This window comes from Crocuta crocuta, unplaced genomic scaffold (genome assembly GCF_008692635.1).
Source record: "Crocuta crocuta isolate KB4526 unplaced genomic scaffold, BGI_CrCroc_1.0 scaffold68, whole genome shotgun sequence".
Taxonomy (NCBI): Eukaryota; Metazoa; Chordata; class Mammalia; order Carnivora; family Hyaenidae; genus Crocuta; species Crocuta crocuta.
Genome location: NW_027532426.1, coordinates 3440022 through 3444456, shown reverse-complemented (window position 1 = coordinate 3444456; position 4435 = coordinate 3440022). Strand labels below are relative to the sequence as shown.

Genomic DNA, 4435 nt, shown 5'->3' with positions numbered 1-4435 from the left:
CCCGGGCTGTGTCCAGGGCCGCCCACCCCCCACTAGGGGACCCAAGAGGCAGCAGGGGGAGGGCTCCAAGGAAGTTGGGGAGCAAGGGCAGGGTCCAGCCTCGTGCTTTTCTTTGGGTGGGTCTGGAAGAGTAATGGCTACACGTGAGGTGTTATTCGAGGCCAAGGAGGGGCGGGAGCCTGGGTCCCGAATATCTCTTTAGCTGCATGCCCCCTTCCTCCTTCCTGATGCTGGTGTGGACAGGTTGAGGGAAGGGGAGTTTCCTTTTGGGTGTTTCCTGAAAGATGTCAAAANCAGACTAGCATGTCCAGGACACACTTGTCTTAAAGGCTAGGGGGTGGCTTGGAAAGGGGTCAGGACTAGGATACTGGGGGCAGGAATGATGATGGCAAGGAGATGGAGGCCCAGGGTCTGGGGCATGGGACCCCCTTTTCCCCTCCCTCCCCAGAGACAAACAGATGGACAGACAGGGGAGGCTGGGCACATAGAAAACAGTGAGAGAGAGAGAGAGAGAGAGAGATGGATTTGGGACAAACTCAAAGGAGAAAGAAAGCAGACAGAACAGCTCAAGCCCTCGCCCTTAGACCCTCCCTTCTCCCCGCCACCCCTCTCTTCAGTCTCCCTTCCCAACACCCGCACATGCACACACACACACACACACACACACACAGTTCAAGACCTTTAAGAGACGCACAGAGGACGAAGGACAGCACAGAAGCAGAAAAGAGGGAAGGCCGGGGGGTGAGGTCCCCACGCGCATTCTGAATCTTCTCCCCACGTGCCCACCAGCCCCGAAGTCTTGGCCTCGCCAGGCCCAGCCCTGCTGTCTGCATCCTCCAGCCTCAAAGCTGGGACAATGGCTCCAGAGTGTCTCCCATGCCAGCTGTGGTATCATCCACTGCAGGTGCCGGGTGTCTCCTCACAGGGAGACAAAAGCAGTCCCCCTGGCTGGCCCCAGCCCCACAACGCACCAGCCTCAAAGTCGTAACCCCCACCCCCAAGCATAGCTTAGGTCTGCGGGCATTGGACACGGCAGTGGATATATGCTCCCCCCCACAGGGGCTGACTCACAGGGCCAACTGGGGCAAAGAAGAGGAGGCTGGGGGTGCTGGGACCCAGTCAGGTTCCATCCAGCCGCAGTGACTGGTCAGCTCCCTTCCCCCACACATCTACTGCACAGTAGGCCAGCTGCCAGGCCTCGGTCCCCTCCTGGGCACCACAGGAGGACAGAAGAAATTTAGCCACATTTCAGGAAAAGCTAACCCTCACCTAACACACACACACACACACACACACGCACGCACACACTCCTACCTAGGCTATGGCTGAGTCATGGAGATCTGGAGAACAGAGCCCTAGAGGACCCAGTACCTCCCACCAAACTAAGGGGAGAATGGCTTCCATAGACACAGAGCTCCAAGCTTCCAAAGACCTGACTCATCACTGTCATTATGGCCTGAGAACCCCTCAGCACCCCTTGTGGGGGGTTATCGCTGTGGCCCCATTTCAGAGATGGGGCTGCCGAGGTCAGAGAAGTCCAGTGATGTGCCCAAAGCCACAGTGAGCGGTAGAGGCTAGCTTTGACCCCAGTATCTCTTAGGTTTGCCCCATCTCCTCCCACCACATTTTTCTCAACAGTTGTCTCTTAAAGAACAATGAAAAACAGCACGTGGCACCAGGAACTCCTCTCTGTTTACCTGCTGTCTCCTCAGCCTGGCACTGGATCTGGGGTCTCTCCTCCCTTTCCTCCCCAGTGTGTGGGTCCCTCTCACTGCGGTCACCGCTCTCTGGCGTGAGTTCCAGACACACAAGAGCCAACCTTGGGGGGAACACTGCTTCACAGTTTCACACTTACACTTGTATTTTCATAAGGATCAGGAAAACTCCAAATAGAAGGTCCAACCACTGATTTCATGGATATGGTTCCTTGGGAAGGTAAGGAGATAACGTTTTCTTTTAAGTAAACGTATTTAGGGGCACCTGGGTGGCTCAGTCGGTTAAGCATCTGACTTCGGCTCAGGTCATGATCTCATGGTTTGTGGGTTTGAGCCCCGCGTCGGGCTCTGTGCTGACAGCTCGGAGCCTGGAGCCTGTTTCAGATTCTGTATCTCCATTTCTCTGACCCTTCCCTGCTCATACTGTCTCTCTCTCAGAAATAAATAGAACATTAAAAAAAAAAAAAAAAGTAAATGTATTTAGGTTCAAAGGGAGTTAATGAAGAACTTATTGTGTTAACAGGGTGCAGAGGGTCCCTGATCTGAAGGAAATTCCCAAAGATGGCCCCTGATTGAGTGAGGCTGGGAACCTTGGGGTCACCTTCATGAAGGCCCAGTCCTGTCTTTGAAGAGCTGGTGGCAATCCAGGGTACCAGTGAGTGTGGCTGGAAGGGAGTGGCCTGAATAGTCATCCAGGAGAAGGAGAGGCCAGGATGGAGGTGCTCTGGCCATGACCCTTAGCCTCTCTCTTCCACTCACCCCCACCTCCAGCGGAGACACGCACTGGGCACTCCCGAGCAGGGGGAGACCCTCCATGGCCATACTGCTCTCTCTGCCCACTGGCCTTGCCGCCGGAAGGCCAGCTCCAGAGTCCGGCACAGCCTCACCTGAGCCAGAGGGACCTCTCTCCTTCCACTGGATGGCCAGGCTCACGGTGCCCTCCGAAGGCTCTGGACACACACAGCTTCAGGGGACAGGCCTCCTCCAGTCCTCCTCTCCTCCCTTCTGCCCCTCTGCCCTCGGGGACCCAGAAGAGCTGCTTGTCCCCATCTTCACCCTCTGTGCCAGCACCCCCTTTCCCCACTCCTGGGGAGACATCTTAGCTCGTTTGGCACAGAGACCAGCAGGGACTGTAGGGAGGTGCCGGGGCCACCCAGCCTCCACCAGGCCGGTTAGAGGGACAAGACGGGGCTGGGCAAGGAGGGGTGCAGGCTGCTAGAGCAGGCCGCCGAGGGGGAGCAGACGCGGACGGCGGACATGTGCTCGCAGCCCTGTTTATGACTGCGGTCCTATAAATCTCACGCGGGCAGTGTGCCGGGGAGGGGGCTGCCGAGCTGCTGGGTGGAGAGTGGAGAGCAAGGTCTGTCGCTGCTTCCTTGAGGTCAGGGTTCAGCCCTCTGCTGCCCAGGCATGGGTGGAGGGAGGAAGCAGGGGAGAGGCAGGAGCAGGATTCNGCTAACTCAGAGCCTGGAGCCTGCTTTGGATTCTGTGTCTCCCTCTCTCTCTGACCCTCCCCTGCTCACACTGTCTCTCTCTCTCAGGAAAAAAAAATCTTTAAGAACCTTTGAAATCCTCAGCTTTATTTAACAAAGAGGAAACTAGCTTGGGGAAAGAGGTGAGGCTCCAGCTCCAATGCATATCCGCCACCCTATGCAGGGCCCCAGGGGGCTGGGAAGACTGACTGGGGCTTCTCAGCTGCGGGGCCATCCTGTTGCCCTTGGGAGAAGGCGGCCGTGGGGGCTCAGAGGACTCAGGCCTGACCTTCTCCCTTTGAGTCAGGCCAGGCGCATGAGGTCAGGGCACTGGGAGGAAAAAACCCCAGGCCAGAGACACACACCCCGGGTTCTGAGTCAGCTCCGTCCCTGAGGGACCCCGTCAGCCTTGCTGGTTACTCATTCGGTCAACAAGACTCTTCCCTGTCGGAGCCTGAGGGCTCTCATCTGTAAAGTGGGCTGTTAACCTCTAAACCCTGCCCTGTCTTGCCTGCCCAGAGTGAGAAGCTCGAAAGACAATGGAGGGGAAAGTGTGTTGTCTTGAATTAAAGGTGTTCCTGGCACGTGGGCTATTGGGCCCTAGCAGGGCAGCCTTCCTGTTTCCCCTGCACTCACTCCAGCCACCACCGCGTCCCCAGAGTGGCCCTGACCCTCCCCTGACTGAGCAGCCCAGTGAAAAGCCGGGGAGATAGATTCCCATCCAGCAAGCGGCAGGTTCTGGGCACCCTGGCCCTGAGCAGATCAATGCTTCCTGTTCGGTGGTAGTGGCAGGGGGCGGCGAGGGATCCATAGGGGTAGGGACTTGAGGGGGTGGCAGAGGGGACAGATGGGACAGAGAGGCCTGGAGGGGGTATGCAGGGCTGCGATCTACTGGGGCAGGGGGGTGGGGATTGCAGGACGGTGAGGTGGAGAGGCAGAGGAAGGGCGGGGAGGCCATGGAGGAGGAGCAGAGCTGGGTGCACTGGGGAAGCGATGCTGGGACTGAAGGCCCCTGAGGGGTGGAGGTTGGGGGATCTGGAGAAATAAGCTGGGGTCCGAGGGTTGGCCACCTCTCCAAGGACACCCGGATGTGCGAGGCCAGTCATAATTTTTGAGTCAGAGATTCAGGCTACAGAGAAGATGCCCGAGACCGGTGAAATCCAGCTCAGAACGAGGGGAAGGAAAAGCGGGGAAAGGGGATTCTGTGACCCTCGGCTCAGCCTTCCGGGCCTGGGCACCTGGGAAGGG

At 57.8% G+C, this 4435-nt stretch overlaps 1 protein-coding gene across 1 annotated transcript in view; it reads right to left on the bottom strand.

Annotated features, from left to right (window-relative positions):
• The window catches only part of SRCIN1 (SRC kinase signaling inhibitor 1), a 67138-nt gene that overhangs the window by 42248 nt on the left and 20455 nt on the right, over positions 1–4435 (bottom strand).